Source organism: Hipposideros armiger, unplaced genomic scaffold (genome assembly GCF_001890085.2).
Source record: "Hipposideros armiger isolate ML-2016 unplaced genomic scaffold, ASM189008v1 scaffold_100, whole genome shotgun sequence".
Classification (NCBI taxonomy): Eukaryota; Metazoa; Chordata; class Mammalia; order Chiroptera; family Hipposideridae; genus Hipposideros; species Hipposideros armiger.
In genome coordinates, this window is record NW_017731450.1 from 2894183 (window position 1) to 2920625 (window position 26443).

At 41.5% G+C, this 26443-nt stretch overlaps 1 protein-coding gene across 4 annotated transcripts in view; it reads left to right on the forward strand.

The window, feature by feature from the left end:
• Nucleotides 1–26443, forward strand: part of MYT1L (myelin transcription factor 1 like) — a 738481-nt gene that overhangs the window by 357149 nt on the left and 354889 nt on the right. Inside the window, exon 1 of one of the 4 annotated variants that reach the window (XM_019646294.1) lies at nt 20837–21028. The exons of 1 other annotated variant lie outside the window; for it this stretch is intronic. The gene's annotated coding sequence lies outside the window, so the exon portion shown is untranslated. 2 more of the 4 variants (XM_019646293.1, XM_019646291.1) reach the window with 2 other exon arrangements.

Here is a 26443-nt window from a genome sequence, read left to right on the forward strand (position 1 = left end):
TGAACATTCTTCTAGAAATGGTTGCTCTTGTTACTTTTCCGGGGCTTACCTAAACATCTGGTGCAGTGGAGGGCTCTGTGCATCCATATTGCCAATTAAGTTTAGTACAAGCACCTGCCTGGGAAAGGACAACTTTACCAAATTGAGTTTATATCCACCTCCCGACTTTTACAAATCAGTACATTCTTTCTGCTCTTTAGCATGGCCTAGCTTCCAGCTTCTGGCCTTTTCATGGTAACAGTGGCTCGGTGGAATTCTCATTTACAATATTGGACCGCCAGTGGGGGTCCTCTCTCTTTGTAGGACTCCTGTTGAAATCAAACAATGATACTTGCAAGCATGGGAATGGATGATGAAAAACAAGGGAGTAGGGGAATTGCCTTGAGTGTGTGGTATTCTTTATTATCATTATTCGAACATACAAACACAAGCATTGAATGAGCAACAATCGGGAAAATAAAATGGGATTAGAAGTTATGAAAGCAGAGAGATGATTTCAGAGTTGTCCTCCTAAGCTGCTTAGATGCAGAAAGACGGGACACTTTTGCCTAGGACGTTTGACTCCATGTCATCATGACTGTGACGGGCCACTGAAGGGAAGTGGCTCACAGAACAATGCCCTTTCCCTGAGAAGACCTGTCCCCAAGTACCTAGCCATGTGGACAAGCATATCGCTCTACTCACCAACTGCAGACAGTTGGCACCCTCCAGGAGAGGCCTTCTGTCCTGTAACCACGGGGCCACCTTCCACAGTGGAGATGAGGACAGAGATGGGAATTTGGGCTTCCACTGAGTAGCAGCACCAAATTCTATGTACAATGAAAGGAAATGAACCTATTATATTTTCTTGCCTATTATTCTTTACAGAAAGTGATGGATGCCTAGGTGTCAGGCTTTCTTTGAAGAAAGGACACAATGTAGTTGAAATGGAAAATAAAAAAAATCAAAGATAGGAGGCCTGGTGCAAACTACCCAGTAAAGAAGGAACCTGAAGAGGTATAATAACTGCTAAGAAAGGCTAAAGATGACATGAAAGGGACCTCAGGAGAGGCTAGTGAACGGGACAAGCAGGTCGGGCAGGGAGGGCTTCGAAACCACAGGAGGAAATGACGGGCTTTAGAGGCACAAAAAGTAATTTATTAACAGTGAGACTATTGTGACAAAAAAAATTTCATTTTGCTCTGGTCAGAAAATAGATGAAGGGGCGAGAAAAGATACCCAGACACCGGCAGAACACATTGTAGTTAGTAATCAAGAGATATTGCATTGCTCTTGCTGTCAGGCTGCCTCCAGCCCCAATTATGACCATAAAGTTATTATGCACAAAGTATTCAGAGAGATCTCTCCATGTCAGGCAGGAGGCTACATCAATAAGAGCTAAAGTCTCCATGGTTCTTAAGACTTTGGTGCAGTAACTGTGAACATTACACCAAAAAAAAAAACAGCCTTAATGTTCATATTTGGTAACTTAAAAATTTATGGAAAAGTTATACGAGATAAAAACCCACCAGAAATTTACTGAACACAGTGGACATTAGTGAGAAAATAAAAAAAAAACCACAAAACTGGATAACCAAGTGAGTCTTCGTTGCCATACAAGGTGAAGTTTAAGAATCAGAGAAAAGTGAATACTAAATGCAACTGGAACAAAATCAAGTATGAGTTAACTACAAACATAAAGCTTAAATCTCAATAGAAACTACTTTTAAAAAATCTACTCACAAAGAGATGAGTAAGTCATGGTCTTAAGACCATCCCATGGTCTTAAGTGAATTCCATTCCTGTCCCCATTCTCCTTCAATGAAATCTATCCAACCTGTTGAAGAGAATTATGCAAAATAGCATGGCATGTGTATGGTGATACCAATAATAGAGAAGAAATATGAAACTGCAAGAGGGCCTTTGTGTTTCAATGTGTTATTATTTTGGGGTGGAGCAGCATGTGTTTGAAATTTAAACTTGGGCATGGAATCACAATATTTTATTCCTATCTTTTTTTTTCAATTTATTTTTGAAATAAATATTTATTCATCTTTCTCCTAATTGGTCAAATACCCCTAAAATAACCACACTCTATAGATCAACTTCAGCAAAATAATCATATTATTCAACACTGATAATAAGCTGGTTAAGATAAGGAATTTTTCTCTCTTTTTATTTCACCTCCCCCCCTTTTTAAATTTTCAATTACAGTTCACATTCAATAGTATTTTTTATTAGTTTCAGGTGTACAGAATAGTAGTTAAACATTTGTATAATTTAAGAAGTGATGCCCCTGACTAGTCTAGCACCCACCTGGCTCTGTACATAGTTATTACCATATCGTTGACTATATTCCCTGTGCTTTATTTTACATCCCAGTGACTACTTTGTAACTACCAATTTGTACTTCTTACTCCCTTCTCATTTTTCACCCTGCCCCCCAAACCCCTCCCATCTGTCACCCCAACAAATCAAGTACCACTAAGGCACCAAACATAGTTATTACAGTATTATTGACTATATTCCTTATGCTACACCCTACATCCCCATGACTACTGTGTAACAACCAATTTGTACTTCTTAATCCTTTTCCCTTTTTTCACCCACACCCCCAACCTCCCTCCCATCTCACAACCATCAAAATGTTCTCTGTATCTATGAGTTTCTTTCTGTTTTGTTTATTATAAGCAAAATCACGTTATACCTGTCTTTCTCTGCCTGACTTACTCATCTCAACACCATACCCTCCAGGTCCATCCATGTCACTGCAGATGGCGAGAACCCATTCCCTTCCCTGGCCGAGCAGTATTCCACTGTGTATACGCACCACCTCCTCTTCATCCATTCTTCCTTCAGTGACACCCAGGCTGCCTCCTCATCTTGGCCATTGTAAACAATGCTGCAGTGAATATATGGGTGCACAGGTACCCTCGAAAGAGGGTTTCAGGTTTCTTCAGATAAATACCCAGAAGTGGGATTACTGGGTCTTTCTTTGTCTCTTGTTATAGCCTTTGTTTTAAAGTCTATTTTGTCTGATATAAGTATTGCTACCCCAGCTTTTGTTTATTTGTTTGTTTTCATTTTCATGAAATAACTTTTTCCATCCTTTACTTTCAGTCTGTGTGTGTCTTTCAATCTGAAGTGAGTCTCTTGTATGTAAGGTTGCCTTCTTTTCTAATTCATTCAGCTACTATATGTTTTCAATTGGAACATTTAATATATTTACATTGAAAGTAATTGCTGATAAATATGTAGTTATTGCCATTTTATTATTCGTATATTTTTATCATGTTTTTTTTTTCTTCTCAAAGAAGTCCCTTTAATATTTCTTATAATACTGGTTTGGTAGTGATGAGCTCCTTTAGCTATTTCTTGTCTGGGAAGCTCTTCATCTGTCCTTCGATTCTAAATGAAAGCTTTGCTGGGTAGAGTGATCTTGGATGTAGGTCCTTGCTTTTCATCACGTTGAATATTTTGTGCCAGTCCCTTCTGGCCTGCAAAGTTTCTGCTGAGAAATCAGCTGACGATCTTATGGGGGCTCCCTTATGAGTTACTAGTTGCCTGTCTCTTGCTGCTTTTAGGATTCCCTCTTTGTCTTTAACCTTTGCCATTTTAATTATAATGTGTCTTGGTGTGGGCCTGTTTGGGTTCATCTTGTTTGGGACTCTCTGCACTTCCTGGACTTGTACGTCTATTTCCTTTGCCAGGTTAGCAAAGTTTTCAGTCATTATTTCTTCAAATAGTTTTTCAATCTCTTGCTCTCTCTCTTCTCCTTCTGGTACCCCTATGATGTGAATGTTGTTATGCTTGATGTTGTCCAAGAGGCCTCTTAAACTATCCTCATTTTTTTGGGGGGGGATTCTTTTTTCTTTTTGCTGTTTTGATTGGGTGTTTTCTGAGACCTTATCTTCCAAATTGCTGATTTGATCCTCTGCTTCATCTAGTCTGCTGGTGGTTCCTTCTAGTGCATTCTTCATTTCAGTTATTGTATTCTTCACTTCTGACTGGCTGTTTTTTATGGTTTCTGTGTCCTTTTTTGTGCTTGCTATCTCTTTGTTGAAGTTCTCACTTTTAAACTCTGTCTTGGGTAGGTTGCTTGCCTCCATTTCATTTAGTACTTTTTCTGGAGTTTTCTCCTGTTATTTCATTTGGGACATAGTTCTTTGTTTCCTCATTTTCGCTGCCTTTCTGTTTGTTTCTGTGTATTAAGTATTTCTGCTATGTCTCCCAGTCTTGGCTGGGTGGCCTTATGTAGTAGGTGCCCTGTGGGGCCCAGTGGCACAGTATCCCTGGTCACCTGCATTGGGTGCTCCAGGAGTGTCCCTTGTGTGGGTTGTGTGTGCCCTCCTGTTATTGTTGAGTCTTGATTGCTGGTGGCATGTCAGTGGGAGGGACTGACCCTCAGGCTGACTGGCTGTGGGGTTTGACCATCCACAGCTTATGGGTTGTTGTGTGGGTGCTTATCCCATGGAGTAGGATTCACCCCAGTGGGGTTTGGTGCCTGTTGAGACCATCCTTTGTGTGTGCTGCTTGTGGGACTAATTGGGCAGTGCTCTGCTGTGGCCTGAATCCTACCTCCAAGTATGTTGGCTCTGGGGCCCCTTGGGAGGGGCTCTGGTGCAGGCCCAGGTCACTCATTGCCTGTGACCAGCTGGGGACCACCTGGTAGGAGCTACAAAGTAGTCGGTGGTTGTTCGCTGCCTGTGATAAACCTGGAGGCATGTGGGAGAGGTTACGCTGCAAAATGAGGATGGCTGCCATCAGTACTGGGCCTGAGGTAGCTCTGCAAAAAGCCAGGACACCCCAAGGCCTGCTGCCAACTGCCAGCTTTCTTAATGTTCAGCCACTGATAAAGCCTCATGGATTATGCAAGTTGGGTAAGGCAGAGTCTCAGGGAGTCACTAGAGTGGGAAGAGTGTTGGTCACCAGGTTAATGTAGATTCTGGTTTGGTGCCAGAGCTGAGATTGGAGCTACTCAGCAAAAGTCTCAGAGCACACTGAGGCCAGCTGCCCTCTGGGGCCCATAGACTCCAATAGTTTCCCAAGAAATAATGCAATGTGGGCAGGGCTGGCTGCTCAGGGCCAAAGTGCCTTCGGTAGAGCTCAAATTGGGTGGTGGGGTCCCAGTGAGTCAGCAGGAAGGAGCAGCAGAGCTCACAGACCAATCAGATTCAGATTTGGCTGTATGGAGGGTGTGGGCTGAATACAGGAAAGATGGCACCCACCTGCCTGCTGCTGGGCTGCATGGGAGGAGGATTTTCTCACAGGAAAAATGGCAACTCTCCTCCTGCCCTCCCCCTGATGCCACACACCTCAGTCTGCCCCTCATTCCGCCCCAAAGCCCTCCAAATCACCGCCCCTGCGCATGAGTGAGTCTGTGCGCGGGCCCTTTAAGAGGATGCCTGGGTTTTCCATGGCCTTTTTGTCCCACCAGGACAGTTTGAACCCCCACTGTTTTTCACAGCCAGATGTTGTGGGGGCTCCTCTCCTCAGCACCCATACTCTGGGCTGGGGAGCCAGGTGTTTCTCACTTCCCTTGGGGAACCTCTGCAGCTGAGCTATCCCTGCTTACTTCATTTGCCACACACAGGTGTGGGTTCCGTTCCACGTCTCCACCCCGCCTACCAGTCCCTATGTGGCTTCTTTATATCCTTAGTTATATACCTCTTCAGCCAGACTTCAGGTGGTTCTCCAGGTTGATTTTTCTATAATTTAGTTGTAATTTTAATGTGTTCACGGGAGGAAGCAGGCACAGCGTTTATCTAGTCTGCCATCTTGGATCTCCTTAGGAATTCTGTCTCTTTATTTTCTTTATACTGTTCCTTTGGTGCTCTTAATGGCCTTGGTTTTATTTTTATAAAACATTTGGATCTATTTTTCAAACAAGTGAACCCTCTGGAGATAATTATTTAAATCTGTTCCAGTGGAGAATAGAGAACTGATAGTGTCATTTCTGTGTTCAAAAGAGTAATGCGTTTTCTCCAAATCTTAGTTCAGATCTCTTAATCTTGAGAAAACATCCCATTTGTTTTTGAGCTGCTGAGTGTCTAAAGAGGGTTTCTATGTATCCTTACATGGTTTTAAAAATGTGAATGAATATATATATGCCAGACAATCAAAGCTTCCAGTCAGTGCTTACTATACTTTCTTGAATACATTTCATTTTCTAATGATAAGGTGGACAATTATTAGAATGAAAATGTCCTCCAGTTTAGCACATATTTGAGTACTTATTTTATGTAAAATACTTTTCTTGGGTTTATAAAAGACTCAAAGATAAAGTGTCCCACCCTGTGGGGACAATCAGGTGGCTGTCAAGTCATTCCAGTACAGAGTGGTCTGTGGAGAGGCTAAGCCAGGTTTATGTCCTAAAACAATGACAAGAGAGGGACAGGGTCAGGCAGACCTTCGTGAAATGTGTCCAGGGCCTTGAAGGATGGGTATGTTCTCTGTTTACAGAGGGTTCCCTTTCCTCTTTGCTTTCTGTGAAGACTGAAAATCGAAGGGTGAAAGGGTGAATTAATTAAGGGGAATTGTAATTAGAATTCTAAAATCTGTTTAAAGAACAAAATGTACTTCTTCAGATGATCCCCCTTTTTCTGAGTGTAAAATTGTATCAGGATACTGCACAACACGCATGGGTCACTCGAAAGTTAAGTCCTAGTTATCCACATCAGGTGCTGCTCTTCCTCAGAAATTTGTTTTTTATTTATTATTTATTTATTTATTTCTACAAAAAACATTTTAGTTTGCCTATGTGCTTAGATTTTTCTTGACAAAGGAACTCATTTGTTCATTCATTCCATCAATACGTATTTATCAGGTACCTACCTATTGCCATGCATAGACCAATACACACATAGTCAGTCAGAGCACACCGTATTGTTCCAGGGGCTAAGAAACTTGTCTATGTGAGAGGACAGCAAGAAGGTGACTGTCCACAGGGAGGGCCACCTTTTAGTCAAGGCAAAGAGTGACAGGAAAGCTCAAAGAAAGCACGGGGAATTGGGGAGATGGGTTTGTCCAGACGGATCTGAAAAGGAGGGTAGTAGTGTAGATTGTAAATGTGGGGTAAATGTAAAGATGGGAAAAATGCTTGTCAGATTTACCTGGTGGGAATTTGTTCAATCAAATACATTGACGTATTTAAGATTTTTAAAGAAATGTGAACAAAGAATTTGTATTTCCAGCAAAAAAAGACCCTCAACAACATAGGGAATATGTTCTCTTGAGTATTTCTCGAGGAGTCTACTGAAAATGAGTATCAGTAAACCAAAATGACTAGACACGTTAGGAAACAGACTATAATGATCACTAAATACATAACTTCTTGTAGAAATAGCACTGAATGGGGATTAAAAAGAAGAAAGTATGGTATTTAATAGCTATATCCTTTGACAATATAATTATAGTTCAAATATTTTAAAAAATGAAGAGAGAATGAGACAAACAATTGTAAAAACAGTTTTTAAACTTTTCAGCAATTACATTGGTACTGGTAGCATTTAGTACTATTATTTTGAGACTAATAGTTTTTTTTGGGATAAAGCAAAGAGAAAGTAATTATGAGATATTCTAATTCAATCATCTGCTTAGTACTTGATGGACTTTTGATGGAGAAGAAGAAAGCTAGAGATGTGACATGTAAGAGACAGAATTAGAAGACTGCAGTCTTGAACTTTAATTGTAAGCATCAATCTGAGCTGATAAGTTGTTTAATTCCCCTATTTATGTTCACTGAAAAAGCCTAGAAACAATACCAGTTCAATAGCAAAGACCATCCCTAGCACCCAGATGATGGTCTGGAAATATTATTTCCCGGGGGGGGGGACAGAGCTTCTCAGAAAAATAGAACAGGAAAGGTACAAAATGAAAATGAATCTGGAACATCTTGACACATCAGACAGAAAGAAAGCTACCAAGAACTCTGAAGTCATTTCAAAAAGCCTTGAGATTCAACTTGAAGAGCTCCTCACTGGCCAAAGAAGATGAATTCAAGCTTCAGTAAAGATAGCAGTGATAATATGTAGAAACCTATTAAATATGTTTAAATCTGCTTGTTAAAAGGAAATTATAAAAAAAAGTAATAGGTCCCCTTTGGAGGATGATAGGGAGCAAGTTGGTTGTCTTGACAACAGTCAATAGAAGGGTCAAATCAAACACTGACACTGCCGTTCCTGTGTGAAGCCCACCAAGGGACTCAACAGGAGGTGAGTGGAAGTTTCTCCTTACAAGAATATTCCATCCAATGTAGGAAAAAATGACTTATAGAAGTAGAATATTGTCACTTTGCAACCTTTACTTAATCCTGGTGTCTAGTCATTGAGTAGCATCGATTGACGACATCACAGAAATATAACCGGACAGTGTGCACTTCCTGGCAGACACACAATGCCACCGTAGGCATGCCATCGGCACGGGACCTGGCCCTGCTCCAGCCAGCAATCCAGACACAGTTTGCAAGAAACAGAGGACAGAGGAGCATGCTGCCCTTTGCCATGCATGTGGGGTTAGGAACTTGTGGGAAACTCTACAGGACAGCGGTTAACTTGGGGGGTGAAGGAGATTGGGACTGAGACAGAAAGATGAATCCCAAAGGAAGCCCAGAGGCCTCAAGAGGCAGAACCAGACACGTGTCTGGGTTCAGAAGCTCACGTTTTTGATGGTGTGCTCGTGTTTAAATGGCCTTATCAACAGGTGTGAGCTTCTGTTTGAGATCCAGCTTTCAGAACCAGTTTAGAAGGCATGCAGTTGAAAAGCAGCCTTTTTAGCTTCTAACAACATTTGAGTTTTGTCTGAAAAGAGGGTTACCAAGTGTAGTATTTATTTACTAGGGTTGATTTTTGAATGATTCTGGCATCTTCCAAGAATGAAACTGCTGTGCACTGAAGAAATTATATGAGAAATGCCCGAGAGGCTGCGGTCTCCCAAACAAACCTGGGGCCATTTAAGTCTCTGTGGGCAGTGTAGGGCTCTGGGGTCATTGTGACTCTGATAGACAGGAGCAGAGCTTTTCGAATGTGTTAACTTTGGGTATTTCTTAAATCACTCATATTACTTTATAAATATATTTCCTGACTTTAAAATCAAATAAAATAATACATGAAAAGTATTTCATGAACTCCCTGGTATGTTAGTTCCCTTTCCTACCTGGTATATTGGATCCAGTTAGAGGAACACACAAATTCCATGAGTTTTTTCAAACCTCACTTGAAATCCTTGGTGCAGGTAAATTTATTCAAGTTTGAGTTCATGTCTCAATTTAAGCTCTGTAGATCCATAAATAAATCAGCTTTTAATTTCCTGCTAACTAAATATTCTTAGATGTTTTTATGATAGTGGGATTTTATTGAAGAGACAACTGGATTCATTCATGCAGCCAAATCCTTCCTCTCCAGTGAGTGAAGGTAGCGTAGTAAAAACTCGTTAGTTTCCCTTTGTGACTCTATCATCTATCATCTCTTTCTTTCTCTTTCTTTCTTTCTTTCTTTCTTTCTTTCTTTCTTTCTTTCTTTCTTTCTTTCTTTCTCTCTCTCCCCCCCCCCTCTCATTAATTATGAAACACTCACCATCTCTCTAAGCTTTAGTTTCCTAACTTATAACATTGATAATCTGTAAGGTGCCTTTTCACTTCTAATTTCCTGTAATTCTAATATCTGTTTCTGCTTTTATTTCTATTTAGAAAGTAATTGCATTTGGGAAATGAGATTCCAATCATTTAAGTTAAAGTCAGTTATTTAAAAGAGAAAACTACCTAAGATAAATTTAGGTAGTGGGCGTCCAGCCCCACTTCTCACGGCCTCCATGAAACAGAGTGTTATTCAGCCCCAGCCTTTGAAATCCTTTCTGGTGAGGCAGAAAGCAGGTTCAAGGAGAAGCAGCTCTGCTCATGAATGCAGACATTTAGAAATAGTGCTGAGGAAGCAGACCGAGCCACCCAGTGTGAAACGCGCCATCAATCACGAGAGCGTTGTAAGGGAGGTCTCGGAAACTCACGCTGGTAAGAGATACAGGAGGAAACATAATAGATGTTGCTGTCCTCCCTGCGCTTGTGGGAAGCCTGGTGAGGGGACAGCAGAGCGAGTCCAGTGGAACTTGAGACTTGAAACATAGGGACAGTGACGTGGCAGTAAAAGGGTGGCGAGACCACGGCAGGGACCAGAGGAGAAATGTGAACAGGGTCAGAACAGACATGGAATCAATGGGACAGACTGCGTTTCTGAAACTCCAGAGCAGATGAACACCCCACTCCTTTCCTTCTGACATGTAACTGAAGGCATCCAAATAGAACAAAAGTTGTCACAACTGGCAATATTTCATCTTTTCTTATGGCAGAGTAGTATTTCATTGTGCGTATGTACCACATCTTCTTTGTCTCTTCATCTTTGGAAGGCACTTTGATTATTTCCATGTCTTGGGCACCATGAATAATGCTGCAATGAACATAGGGGTGCAGATATCATTACAGCTAAATGTTTTCAGATTTTTTGGTTAGATACCCAAAAGAGGAATTGCTGGGTCATATGGTAATTCTAGCCTTAATTATTTGACGACTCTCCATGCTGTTTTCCATACTGGCTGTACCAATTTACATTCCCACCAGCAGTGTACAAGGGTTTCTTTTCCTCATAACATCTCCAACATTTGTTATTGCCTGTCTTGTTGACGATAGCCATTCTAACAGGTGTAAGGTGACATCTCATTGTCATTTTGGTTGGCATTTTGTTAATAGCTACTGAAGTTGAGCATTTTTTCCTATAGCTGTTGGCCATTTGTAAGTCTTCTTGGGAGAAATGTCTGGACAACATGGATGGATCTTGAGATTATCAAGCTAAGTGAAATAAATCAGTCAGAAAAAGTCAAGAACCATATGATTTCACTCATATGTGGGATATAAAACTGAAAGCAACAAACTCATAGACACAGACAACAGTTCAGTGGTTACCAGAGGGTAAGAGGGAAGAGGAGGTGGTAGATGAGGGAAAAGGGATCACATACATGGTGATGGAAGGAGAACTGACTCTGGGTGGTGAGCACACAGTGCGATATACAGGTGATGTTTTATAGAACTGTATGCTTGAAACCTGTATGATTTCACTAGCCAATGTCACCCCAATAAATTTAATTAAAAAATAAATAAAAATTGTGAAATGGAACAAAAGTTATAGACAACATTGCACAGTAGCAACCGTATACCTCACTGAAGCAGACAGGATTGTGTGCCCAGAAGGGATTCCACATGCCCGGGTCAGTGGTTTGGGCAGCCTGACCCAGTGTTGAGGCAATGCTCATTCATTGTTTGTCAATAAATATGCATTTATTAAGATGTGTTTCTCTGTGTGAAAATGTGCTGGGCCTTTGGTTGTAGTACCAGCTTGGATTCCCCAGCAAGGCATTACTGCAGCTTTTTCTGGGGATTTCAGCAGCCCTGTCCCTTTCTGAAGAGAAGACAGGAAATCGGTGGGTTCTGAGATGCTATTGGCAGTCGCTGGCCAGTGTGGTGGCAACTGTGCACTTGAAAATTAGCAGGTTCCAAGCGTGATGCACTGTAATTGCACAACACACACCAGATTTTTTTTTTAAGTAAAGATTTTGTAACTATGGTAATGGGTGTTAGCTAGACTTATTGTGTTGATCATTTCACAATATATACAAATATCAACCATTATGTTCTATACCAGAAACTTACATAGTGTTATGTGTCAATTATATATCAACAAAACAATCAGAATTGCACTCAAAAATATGCAAAACATCTTATTAATATATTGATTACATTTGAAATAATCCATCAGTTTGTTGGTTACACTTTGAAATAATATTTTAGATATATTTGATTAAGTAAAATATATTATTAGAGTTAACATCACCTGTTTTTGGTTTTTTTTAATGTATAGTTCTAGAAAGTTTTTAATAGCATATGAAGCTCACAATGTATTTCTATTGGAAAGCATGGATCGAGTCCAGCATTTCTCAAACTTCCTTGTGCATACAAATCACCAGGGAATTACGCTGACGTGCAGATCCTGATTCGGGCGGTCAGGGTGGGCATCCTGGGAGGATGGTGTGGCTGGTCCTGGTGCAGCCTGGGTGGCTTCCTGATATATTTCAAGGATAGAATGAGATACAAGACTAAAGCATCTTTACTCCATAATTGGGATGCAGAAGCCCTGCCATGTAGGGCATTAAAAGATAAAGCAGGAGGGCCGGCCGAGTGGCTCAGTTGGGTAAGAGCTCGCTCAAGAGTTTGAGCTCTGAGCAACAGCGGTTCGAGTCCAGCCCGAGCTGAGCAGCCGCTGAGCTGCTAACAGGTAGCAGGATGGCTCAGCTAAAAAAAAAAAATTTAAAAAGATAAAGCAGGAGCTGCCCGTGATCACCAATAGGAGGACCACGTGTCAGAGATATGTTGTTACGACGCTTCTCCTTGCAAAGTCTCTTCCAGGGCATGTCCTGAAAGTGCTGGTAACTGACAGAATTGACAAGAGTGTGTTTTTTTTTGAGCCCACGTACTTGCTTAACTCCTGATATGCTTTAGATTCTGGACCAACTTATTCCCTGCCCTGAGCCTAAGGGGTTTTGCATATGCACCTGGGAGAAGAACAATTTAGAGCTAGAATGCCATAGGATATTGGGTGGAGATGGGCCACCCATGTGGAAAGCTGGGTGGCATCTTAGTAGGTGAAAGAGGATACTTCTCAGGGAACAAATAAGGCAGGGTTTGGGGTGATGGCAATGAGCCTTGATGACAGGTGGACCCTGGAGAGACCGCACCTTCACTTGGCCCCTCCTTGGAGCAGGAGTGGAGTGTTTATGTGTGTGCATGTGTCTTTGTGTTTTGTCTTTGTGTGCTGTAGCAGGCAAAGTTCTTTGGTTTGAGAAAAGGAACCAATTGGTTCATATAAGCAGAAAGGCAATTTACAAAGAAGATATTGGGAGTTGTCACAGAATGAATGCCCAGGCGTGGAGAACAAGGAGAGAGGGCTGAGAAGCCTTTACTCGTGCCCACGTCACACAGCTGAGTGGGTTCACTCAGGGCATCCCCACGGTGTCCTCCATGCACCAGACCTGCCACCGTCACCTGGAACCCAGCCTGGCTGCCATCATTGTCCCACTCACCGGGCAAGACCCACAGGGAGGGAAATTCCTCAATGAAGGATCAAAATGGAACAAATACCCACCATTCCTATCATTTGTTGCCCAACATCAGCACACATCCCTAAAAAGCACATGGGCATCCTTGTGTAATTATCTGTTGGTCCAAGTGCCCTGCCTTCCTAAGGGGACGGCCCTGTCACTGTGTGTCAGCTCCTAATTCAGGGTCTCCAGGTGGTGTCCACTCTTCCTCTATTCCTCCATAATTCCATGTCGATATTCCATATAGGCCACGATATTCTCCATACCATAAAATTGTAAGAGAAAGAGAGAGGAAAGCAGAAAGTTCATTAAATTATAAAAAATGTATATGACAAAGCAAGGAAGTGAAACCCAGTTAAATGTTATATTCCTTTTGCTCACAATCAGCCAGCACCCCGGCTAGTCGGGTTTTCATCTTGTACAATGGCCCCCAATGTCTTCACTGAGAGATATGGGTCCTGAGTGTCTGCCTGCATGTGGCAGGCTGGTCTCTGGTAACTGTCACCACGCAGCCTGGCCTTCCTGGAGAGGCGCAGGAACCTCCTCTCTCCTTCTCCTCCTTCCTGCTGCACAGCAGCCACCCTGCACCCCTAGTGATCAGAACCAGCCCCTCAGTCAGCACCACACACCCACCTTGGCCTGTTCCCCCAGTAGCATAAGGTCCCCAAAGGAGAAAACAGGGAGTAAACAGGGAAACGTTGTGCCCTGCTGTGTGTCGACAGCCTGGGTGTTCCCGACAACGAGCCCCCAGGAGCCTCATAAGTTTACGGCTCCTGTGTTTTTATTGAACTTGCCACCTGCTCTCTGGTGAGAATATATCTTGCCCAGAAATCTAGAGGGAATGCTGGTCTCTGCTGCAGGTCCTCGCAGCATGCTGTCATCTCTGCAGTGGGGCCAGCCTCACGTCCTGTGTGGCGGGAAGATGACCCCGTTTCCTGCTAGGGTGAGAAATTAATTTAACCTGAGACGAGGCAGTGGAGATATTCTGTTTCCAGTACTTGAAGAAAAACCATCCTGGTCTTAGGTCTTATTGGGATAACACCCATTTCCTTGTGCATGGAGTAAAGACACTATGTTTGAAATGGCACCCCTGGCTTAAGCTGACAGTAAGTCACCACCACTCTGGGAGCCCTGTCCTCTGCACTAGCCAAGCAATGCATGAAAGGGGACAATCCCCATTGCTGCACCCTTCAGCATTTTGTTGGTAATGCCAACACATATGGTGTCTCCAGCAATGCCACAATACTTTTATTTATTATGTTAATAATCCGTTCACCAGGAATCTGAGGTAGAGAAACTGCCAATCATTGAATGCGTCTTTTACACCTCTCTCCCTAGGAGTCTGGGAGGGAGGTGAACATGGGGAGAATTTAAGGCCCCGGTGAGCCAATGTGTCACTGGCCCCACTCCCCATAAGTCCCGCTTCACCCCGTAGGCCACCTGTTTCTGGGTTCCCAGGAATTTAGGCAAGCATATGTGCAACAAGGCCCCTACAGTGAGGGGTTCCCTTTCCCAATGTTATTACTCTGATGAACTGCTGCAGGCCCATCTGAGAAAGGATCATTTACTCTCCTAATGTCACTGTGAAGTCTTTCTTGAATGATTCCCTTTATTCCCGATGCTCTGTGGCTGGGAAACAAATTCCCAGGATTGGGTGAAGGATCTGGAATCTTTGTGTGGGGGGTGACCTCGGACCCTGTTCACAGATATGAAGTTCCTTCAGTTCGACCAATCAAATAGGACCTTTGTGTGTCAGCCTTCTTTTTACATCCAGCAAACCATCCCATGGCCATGGCTAATAATTTAATTGTTTTGCCACCAGGTACCATGGGTGACAAATTCCTGTCTTGACGGGTGTTCTCTACCAAGTGAAATAATGAACGTTGATTTCTTTCATTTTCCCTATTTTTAGTTTTCTACCACATTCTAAGTATCAATATGTGTATCACTTCGTGTACTTAGTTACCAGTAAATATACCACCAGAACTACTAGGATGGTTGAAATACCAGATTTGGAGGCTGGCTTATTGGTACCAATGTCTAAAAATATGCAAGAGTTGATCCAGTTAGGGTTCTGCTTCTGATGCCAGGAGCATGGGACACTGCACTCTTTCTCCAGGAAGTTAACTGTGCTACCAACATCACGTTACCATAGGAGAATCTTTGGGGACTGCATTTCTTTGTGTAACCAACTCACAATTGGGAATCTTGGATAGGCGCATCATAAAGGTGGATGATAGGCCATGGGCTCACATCTTAGCTGAAAGGCGAGTTGGCAAAATAAATACCTAGTAATTTTAGAATCTGCAGTGAGAGGTCATTGCTACTTAATAAGGAGGCTCAAATGTTGGGGAGGTTCTGACTACAAGGAGATTTAGAGGCTGGAAATACAAAAACAATGAAAAAGTTTAGCATTGTGTGCATGAGAAGACGCAGTCTTCCTCCTCTTGTTTATCTCAAGCATCTTCTCTGTATCCATCTTTTCTTGGCTAGATTCTCTTTTCCTACTGATTTTCAGTAATAAGGCTACTCTAGTTATGCATGGCACTCGTTACTGTTTTTAGCACAACGGAGAAAATTTTAATTCCAAATAAGATAAACGGCCTAAAATGTGTCTCTATGTCTATATATTTAAGGTTAGTGGTGATCCATAAGTGAGCTGGGAAACCAATCAAAATACTCTAATTAAGCACCTGGTTACCAGTGCTAGCACTATGAACTCATAACCTAAGTAGCGCAAGTCCTTGTTTTCAAGTAATTAGAACAGGTGTAGAAATATTAAACAGATGACATAAGGATGGAAAAATGTGATGTAAAGACCCCAGATGCAAGGTAATCCAGGCACTGGAGATCAGGAGTCTAGAGGTGGCTTGGAGAGACTTGTTGTAAGACGTGGGTATTTGTGAATTTATTGGACTACCAAGGATGAAATGAACAGTACTTGTTTTTTATAAAAATTGTAGATCATGTTCTTAAAGTTATGAACTTGGGGATGACATAAATATCGTTTGTAGATTCTCTTAGTTTGCTGGCTGTGATCAACTAAATCTTAAATTCTCAGAATAATGTTTGATGCAATTTATATCTATATATTTTGCCAAAAAATGACCAACTCTATAAAATCAGTCCAGGTCTATAAAATCATAGATTCTCTATAAAATCTGAATATGGGTGCTTTAGAATCCCATTACTCCAGACTCCCCCAGTATTGGTTAATACACAATAGAATATCAGCCCAAGATGGATGCAAATGCACATCCATGAACCCCGACAAGTTCATACCTCATTCTTCCTGATCCAACCAGTTCGCTGAGGTTACACAGCCGACTTCCACCACGCTTAGGCCCGTCCTTCCCTGTGAGATGACCCCAGACTTCCTTTTCATTACTCAATTTTTCATGTTACTCACCAACACCTTATTCCTTTTCACCATTTGCTGTTAAAGCATGCCACAGCTGTTTCAATTAGTTGAAGCGAATTCCCTGTAAGAAAATAGGTTTCCCATCTTGATATTCTTAATTCTATACATATAATAAAATAGCACTTACCTCGTATACATCTAATCCACAAAGTTTAATTTTTGATGGCATGGGGGAAGGTTAGTGCCTAACTTTTTAGTGTGCACTCGGATGTAATAATATCTGGATTCCAGATTTTAACTCTTCACTATCCTACTGTCATGATTTTATTCAATCTACAGCCATGCTAAGTTAGTCTAACACTCCTTTTCATATCACTTCACTCCACCACTGATGCAGACATAATTCTGAAGAAAAGTAAGAGACGTTAGGACATGTCATGAGCTTCCTCTGCACAAGCTGAGGTAGGCCATCCTCCCGCTTTGCACAGAGCCAGTCCCCACCCTTTTGCCGCTGTGAAATGTCAGCATGTTGTGGCCCCTGTTGGTACATTGATGTCAAGACCACTCTCTACACACAAGTCCAGAGAGCCACCAGGAAAAGGCCGTCCTTCCCGCACTTTGAGAGGTCCGTCTGTGGCTATCTGGGACCATCAGAACATATAAGAGTGTGGAGTCAGAAGTACAGCCTAGTGTGAGAGCTGTGTGTTTCGTAGTTCAAGACATACATGTTCCTGGGTTGATTTTCTTTGTATTAAATCGGAGGACATACCCATTAGAAGGGGCTGTATATTGTGACTTATTTTCTCTAATTAATTAACTAGTTAGTTAGCCAGTTAGTTAGTTAGTTAGTTAGTTAGTTAGTGGGGGTGAGCTACGGACTTCCTAATCCAGAAAGGCTTTAATGTATGCAGTGAGCTTCTAAGGGCAGCATAAAGTATATTAGAGATAATTTAGAGTTTGGTAGCTATTCGCAGGCGAATCACTTTGTTCAGTGTATGGTTTTACTGCAAACTTCAGAGAGGTTTTGAATCTTGATAGCCTTTGGGGCACTCCCCAGTGTTCCTGAAGGCCTTTGCTCACTGGACCATACCACAGGGTGCTGGGTTTCAGTTTTTGAGGAATCATAACATATTGAGTGCACCTATTCGCGACTGCAAAATACAGACTGAGAGTCCGCTGGGCCGCTGTGCACCCCGGCTTCACAGGCGTTCAGTCTCCTTCTCTTGAGCCATTTGAGTGCTGGCACCTCAGGTCCTGAAGTTGTGGGGAAGATGGCGCTGGGGGCAAGGAATACGAGTGCTGTATGGGAGCCAGCTCAGGCTGGGCGGTGGGGTGAGGCTGGCTAACATGCGCTGGCCATGCGCTGGGGGGCAGGCACTGGCTCTAGCTGCCAGGTCCCCGAACACCTCCCCTTCATGGTGACACCTGCATGCCATGCTCACCAGTGCAGTGGCCTGCCATTTCAGTGACATGCACCTACCACTTCGTAACCCAAAGCTGTTGAAGCACACATACGTGCATGTGTGTGTGCAGGTGCCCGATGTCTAACTGTGTATTTTCATAGACCTGCACATCTGTGTAAGAAACACACTCACATATATGAATCTGTGATTTAAAATCCCGGGGCTTACTACTGTTTAGAGATTGACTTATTTCTTACTGGAAGATAAGCTATTTTAACTAAGAACGCTGAACTTATTGCTAACGCAACTAAGATAAACAGGGAAACTGACAGGGGATAACTACATATGTGTGTGCAAATACATACATTGCTCATGTCTACTTTGTTTTTAAAAGTGTATATAGAAGAATAAAAACAATAACCATATATTGTATATTCAAACCCTAAATCGTGCACTGGAGCTCACTATGTGACATAAACATTTCAATTTTCCTGTAAACCTTACTCTGCTTACTCTTTAGAGGAATGCTTTGTCCTTTGTAAGGTGGAAAATTCCCTTTGTGCTGCAGTTTCGGCTCTAGGGTTGTTTGGGAGCGCTCCTTCACTCCATGGTGACCACACAGCCCGGAGAACCTCCTTTATCAGTGTGGCGGGTGGGGAGTCTGGGGGGCTCAGGACCAGTGTCTCACACATGGGAGAATACATGCTCCCATTTTTTTCCACCGGCTGTAAATGATCCGTATTCTTTGCTCTACAGAACATCCGATGTGGTGTCCAATCAGCTGAAAAAGCTGCACAGACGTCATTAGTGTGTGTGTGTGTGTGTGTGTGTGTGAGAGAGAGAGAGAGAGAGAGAGAGAGAGAGAGAGAGAGAGAGAGAGAGAGAGAGAGAGAGGAGACAGGAAGAGGAAGAGAGAGAAAGAGAGGGAGAGGGAGGGAAAGGGTGAGGGAGGGAGGTGGAGGGGGAGAGGTGGGGGAGCTAGGGTGGGTGGGGGGCGGGCGGAGGCCTGCAGGGCTGTGCCCTGCCGAGTGGGCCTCCATTAGGGCAGCTCTATTGATTTCTGGCTCACACTGCAGCACTGGCTGGAGTGCATGCAGAAGAAACAAGATCACACCCCAGAGACAGGAATTGCTAAGGCAAAAATAAGTATATGTTAGTTTCACATAAAAATCATGTATCTGTTACCAAAAGGAAGCAAAAAGGGGAAATTTAGACAGCAAAATGGGAAGGTTGTTAATAACTCAGAGTAACGTGTATGTAGGAAAAGTAGAGTATAATGAATTCAGAAACACCCCTGGTTCTAATTTTTAAGCTATTTTTCATGAGAGATGATAACAGTCTAATTTCCAGAACGCTTTTTAAAAACCCTGGAATTTTTCACAGAGATATTGAAAAGCATAGTTTATTTGAGGGTAATCTTAAAGTTATGCCTGAGAATTTTGAGGGAAAGAAGTCAAATTAATGTGTATTAAATTTTTTTAGATTATTAGATCAGTTAGTCAGCTTTCATTTTTCTATTTTTGATGCTTTGTGTTTCATAATATCTTGGAGACAGCACCGAGCTGGGTGCAAACGCTTGAAACAGAAGTGGGTTTCTTCAGAGCTGCATTTCAGGGTCCAGCTGTGAGCCTGTGAGGGAGAGATGCTCTCAAGGTCTGCTGCCCAGGATGTGGTCAGAAATTGTTGTGCGAGGTGTAAAAATGCTGTCTCGGTCTTGAGGCAGCTGGGGCTTATTCCTGGCCCTTTTACCCCAAGACTCATCAACTGCCCCCCTCCCGAAAAGAAAGATAGAGGTAGTTCAGTTTTACGGTTATGGTGTTGTCAGGCATGCAGTCTGCTTGTGAGCAGCAGAAAATTAGAGGAGTTGAACAATCCATTCTCATTTCCCCACCACACACATACACACACGCACACATGCACACACGCGCACACGCACACACACGCACACACATGCACACTCCAACACCAGTCGGTTAAGGAGGAAAAGGGCGATACCTTTTTAAAAGACGAAAGGCTGTAAGCCATTATTAGCAAGAGCTATATTGAGCATGCTTGCCAGACAGGCAGCAAAGCTGAGCCCCAGTTCCGCCCAGACATGTGCCTTCCATTTTCATTTTAATCAGCGGCTCAGGATGGCTGCTGATTCATTTTGCAGGCTGTCCCCCTGGGAGCCAAGGTGGAAGCCTGAGGCAGGCTGCTGTGGCTTCAGTGCCACACGCCACACCAGACAGGGAGAGCGCGGGGACGGGAAGAAAGAGAAAAGCTCCAGCACACCACGTTCCAAATGCCAACATGGCTGCTCAAACACCCTTCACGAAATCACGTCCATTACAGAAAATATAATGAAAGAAAAAGAAAAACAAATTGTCATATCGTCATTTCATTATCCACCTCCCTCCTCAACACACACACACACACACACACACACGCCCATAGAATGGCTTGAAATTCTAGCTTTCTTCACGATCACTGTAAGATGCCATATGTGTGTGTGTGTGTGTGTGTGTGTGTGTGTGTGTGTGTGTGTATTTTTTTTTAATTTACCTGAGCTGGTAAGTAGCTGGGGTGGTATACCTGATTTAGCTGGAGACTTTGATTTGTGGGATTGACAACCTCATTATGCAGTGAGCTTATTATTGATATTATTCTGCTCTCGGTTGCCATGGCCACCTTGTGAGACACATTCAATTTTCTCTCTTCCATCATCATTATCTATGAGGCCATCTGTTGTGGAAAATGAATTCAGCCTCATTTGCATGACTGATAAGCAATTTTTTTTTTTTATCTATTTAACAGAAGGTCATATGCCGGGGATTTGGAGCTCGTGAAAAAAAAAATGTGGAGAAAAAGCATATCGAGAGGATGAGTGGGAGTGCGTGCATTAGGGGATGTATGTGGAAGTAAAACAGATCCCTCAGGCCCGTGAGCCTATCGCGCTGCATTTGTCATCCCTGCCCGGCGACATTTTTTTTTTCCCTAAGCTACTGCACACTAAACCGTGAGACGGCTTTCCCTGCAGTCTTCTTGAAGCCCCCTGGTTTTTTTACTCCTTGTTGGTGGGTGCACTTTAATTTTTTCACTCCCTGGACTATGGGTTATCATATCAATACTCACTGAAGACAAAAACCCACCTGTCTGCATCTCCGTGGTAGGCATATTCCTCATCGTCCTTTCAAACCTGTGCTGGAGCAGGCTGGTCTTTGCTTTATGTGTTCTGTGGGCAGCACACTTACCCAAACTGAGCTCGTCTACCTTGTGAGCGTGTGGTCATGTTGTGAGGTATGTGGTCTGCATTAGGTTAATTGTGGGACTTAGTAGAGAGGGTCTGTCTTACCATAGTTTAAGGGCTTGTGCTGCAGTGCCTATTGTTTGCTCCTTTTCCACGTTATTTTTGTAGCATGGCTGAAATGTTCCTGGGCTAGAGAGTGTGTAATCCACAGCAGTCCCTTTTTAAAGCAGTAGGGGTATCAGGTTGCATGCCTTAACCGTGATGTTGTTTATAAAAACTTGCTGCATGGCTAGTGCTTAGATAAGATGCAGATACTGAAACAAAAACTTCCCACAGCCTTTGCTGGGTTACTTTACATGACGAATAAAGCATACCATTCTTATAAAAGCTGTTAAAGCGTTAGATATCCTCAATATAACGTGATATTTGCCTAATGGTATGAAAGTTGATTTACATCATTTAATGTGACAAACTAAAAATTTTTTAACTATAACCTAAATGTTCAAAGTTCACCATAATGAAACAGTATTTTATTTGTAACAGAAATATGTCTTTTAATGCAACTTAAAAATTCAAAATGCAAACTTTAGCTTCAAGGTAAATCAGAATAAGGCAATAAATTTATATATAAATATTCATGTGAAAGTTAGCTATTCAAAATACAGAGCACTGATTTTGAATTTAATATTAATTTAGCCATGACTATTTCTTATGCCACTAAAACTATATAACTGATAAAATTTTAAGTTATTTATTCACTTAGAGTAAAAATATTTTTCATAATAAGAGCTTTTTTATTTGTGTTCATATTTTTACTGAACAAAATTAACTTCCAAGACAAAAGTATCTCCTATCACCCTTACAGACATGAGGGAGTCCCTGATTGTTCAATTTTATAAAAGTTATGTAGCTTTCTAAATGATAAATAAAAGCATGTCTTCCATACATATGAAAATGTGATTATTTTAAGAATAAAAGTGTTTTTGCACAATCTTCCTTTTGGAAAAACAGCTCCATTGCATTTCTTTAAGTTTCCACCTCTCAAGAACTTTGAATCCAAAGTGATGATTGTATATTACACATGCTATTTAGTGACACAGTCTAGAAGAAAGGAACTTAATTTTTTTTAATTGACCTAAAGGAAAGCATATGATTTTGTCACCTCAAGTGCAATAATTCAATTGGTTAAAATTCTTAAAGTTGTACTGTAGTAATAAATTTTATTTATTAAAGACAACAGACAATAGCTGATATATTTGTGTAATAGCTTTTTACTTAATGGCACTTTCTGAAACTCTTGCCACAGTCTCATAGACTTCACACAAGCAATAGCAGCTATTATATAATCCTTCCTTTTTTTTAATCAGCCATTTTAAAAAATATTTTAGCTTGAGTATTACAAAAATAATTTCATTTTAAGTATTAATTTCACACTTAGAAAGCTCAGAACAGTAAAAGCCCAATAGTTTATGAAGATTATTTACAGCTACCTCACTTTAAGCATGAGTAAGGTGATACCTGGATCTGTACTATAATATGCAAAATTATGCTGTTGCTTTTTAATCAGTACATACAGTCGTTAGATTTGTGAAACAAAATTGTCAACTTCTGAGAAGCCTAGGAGATAAGACAGTTGATTTTCCCCTCCCCCCTCAAAAAAAAAGTTAATTACCGATCTTGGTTGGATTCTTCCTTGCCTCCCTGACATTTGACTGCTGCTAATTCACTGATTAATCTCATTAATGTGATTATAGTAGGATTTGGAGTTGGCTGCCATTGTTCTGTAGAAAGTGCTATTCAGCCTGAGCACTTGCCACCTCATTCAGTTTTGCTGTGATTTTTCAAAGGCTGGTTGAGTGAGCTATTGTGAGCAACGCTTCCCTCCCTTCCCCTTTCAGCACCGGGAGCTGTCCGCTGCTGATAGCAATTACGTTCAGCAGTGACTGACTTCCTACTAGTTTACTGGCAATGTGAAAATGGCTCACTTTCATCACCTTAATGATTGTCCTCGCTGAGGCAGAAGTAGGAGCAGCTTTTATGGTCACAATTGGATGTTTTGAAGATGGTGGCAGAAAAGACATGCAATCTCCATTTCTTTATTTTGCATATAAAATTTTTACCCTACTTTCCAAATTTCCAAACATAACATGATTTAATTAAAAGTACTTGTATATGTATACTTGTGATTGAAAAACTGTAAACACTGTGTAGACATGCTTTTCAAACAGAAAATCTTTATGTAATGGACATTTATGTAATTAATAAAATTTCAGTTTTGAAAAGGAGGATTATCAAGATGAACCAGCAAGGCAGAAAGTATGCATGAAACACAAATTTTAACTTCTCTTGAGTTACACTTGAATCCTTCAGCCAAACTGAGGCCAATATCATACATTTGTGTGAGAAGCTGAGATCAAGGAGGAAGGCGCAATAATTTGTGACACTGTATATGTGGTGTACAGAAATTCCTAAAGGAATAGGAGCACACCATTTCCTTTTGGGTGATAAAAGCAGTACAGCATGATTTTAGGGAAATGGGAAATTTTCCAAGAATGAGTCTCCTCAATGTAGTGCTTTCATTGTTCCTGTCATATTTTCACCTAATTTATTTATATTTTACTCTCTTATAAATGTTTATATTTCTCACCTTACTACTGAATATGCCCAATTATTTCACCATCTCATGTTTTATGTCTGTTTTCTATGCCAACTTTCAATCAATTAGGGAAAATAAAAATATTTTGCAACTTCAAAGCTTTTTAAAGTTTTTCTATTTGTTAAACTTTACTTGAAATTAAAAATGTGGAGCATGTAATCTGATTATTTGTTTATTTTCTCTTAGAAAAACTTCACATGTGTGATTAAAGAAATGCAATCACTTCTCTGTGAAAAATAATTTTGTGGCCTAAATAATATGTTTAAAGTCACATGTGTAAACTAGATTTCCAATTCTACCTGTAAGACAATCTGATTTGAGGGAGAGGTGTTCTTTTAAAAAACATGTTATATCATCTAAAATACTTTACTTATTATGCATTTTGGTAGCAATGTTTTAACTTCAAAAAACTTAAAATTTTATTTGCTCTTAAATATTATATATTAAGAAACCCCTTCAGTGGCATAAGAGGGACAAGTAGGGTGCCTTCTGGTAGTGACCACCCTGCCCTGACATTGCAGTGTGTTCTGCTGGATGTCCCCTTCAGTCCATGGCTGTAATTTCCAATCAATAACCAGTTTTTCGAATGCATCTGGTACTTGGCCATAAAGTCTACTTTGATGCAAAGTCTCACCAAACACTATCCAGGAAGCAAATGAATGACGGATTTAGAAAGAGAGGTCTTCAGTTGTGCTAAATTCTTATCCAGTTATCTCGTGTCCTAATTTGATTGCAATAGTATTCTGCATTTTCTTATTTTAAGTTTCTGAAAGAGCACTCTTCATCAATGTTTTCTTTGGACAAAAAAATATGTGCCATTCCTTTGAAAGCAGCAATAAAGGATAAACTCAAGCAAAAACTTAAATATGATTAACACATTTTTCACCAAGTTAAGTTTCATCACACTGTATTCTTCACCACAACACTCAACCTGACATTAGTCTACATCTATTCCAAATGAAACTAAAGAGAAAAGCTATGATAAACTTATATATATATTATGTATAAATATATATATATATAACATATATTTATAAATATATATATTTAATTATTTTAAATTTCACTTTGAAATGGTAGGGAGTAAATCACATCCAGATATCATGTGTGGCTGATATATAAATTAAATATTTTAAATTGGTATCCCCACAAATTAGAAATATTGCTTATAATGACCATAACTTATATAAGGCATAATGCTAAATCCTGTACTTTTATACTAATTTATTATATGATCTTTGTAATATCAGATTATTTTAAGGTAACAGCTATACATTCTTCCATCAAATAGGCTATGTTTCAATGCAACATGATTTCAGTTTGGAGTATGCTTTGTGCTTTCTCTCTCTCTCTCTCTCTCTCTCTCTCTCTCTCTCTCTCTCTCTCTCTCTCTCTATCTATCTTTCCCTGTCTCTTCAGCCCTCTCTCTTTAACTCTGTTGTTTGTCTCTTTTTGCCTCCCTCTTCTCTCTGTGTCTCTTTCACACCTGCATTGTTCAAGCATACACAATGATTTTTCTATGCCTGTTTTCACAATGATACTGTTTTAAGCTTTGACATCATAATGAGTCCTCAGGGTATCTGTGGAAGTAATCAGAGATGGCAGAGAAAATGTAAGCCAGGTGTTATAAACTAGAAAGAATGCATAAATGCTTGTTTATTATGTGAGGAACTACTGAGAAGCATTGCTGTATTGGGCTGTTCTGTTAGAAAATTTTCTTAAAATGTACCTCTTTAAAGAAAATCCCTACTCCCCACGTGGTGATTATTGGAGAAGTTGCGAGGGAGAGGAAAATCTTTTAGTTTAAGTGTAAGGGGCATTGTGCTGTGAGAAGGTGGAATGGTACAAGATAATCTCTGAGGGTGCTGCTGGCTCTCAGACCGCAGTGACACCCAGCAGGGCTGGATGAGAAGCGACTGTCGCCTCTCTAGTAACCGGGGTGCCTGGTGTCAGCACATCAGGCAAGAGCCTTGGGATTTGGAGGAACCTCCTCTGAAAGCTAGAGTAGCTGTTGTTGGCGACAGGGGCTCGTGCGCCGTCCTCCCCGCGGACAGCACAGCCAGTGCCGTGCGCTGTGGAGAGCCCGCAGTGGCTTGTCACCGGTGCTGCTCTGCCCCAGGCTGAGCCTGTACTCAGGGGGCTGACAGAGTGACACCTCCGGAGCACAGGGGCGCATGGAGTGGAAATGCATGGGGAGACGCGAGCAACACGTGCGGTGGTTTCTCCGCGGCAGGAATAGCCCTGCGTGTGTGCAGGAGTAGACTGCGGAGCTGGGTTGCCTGATGGCCACCTCGTCTTCTCCATAAAGGTACCTCTTCCTTTTATTTAAAGGTTGCATGCAATTTCTCTGGTTGTCGCTGCCTCCCTCTTCCCAATGATTTCACCTGACCTCTTCAGGACTTCAACACATAGTTGTTTCCTTGACTACCTGTCTTCAGCTCTTATTTGATGAGAAATTATAGCACTTCTTAAAATTGCGTGGTTTGGTGTCCCGATGAGCCAGGACTGGCCACTCTCCCACGGAGCTACTGCTTTAGTGTAATGTCACTGTGGGCACCGATATGTCTGCGTGCCGCCTGGAGTTGTTATTAAACAGGAGTCTGTGTATTCAAGGCTCGTGTCCGGGGGGAGGGGTGGGAGGTGCTAAGTAGCCTGGATGACTTCATGTGGACTTTCAT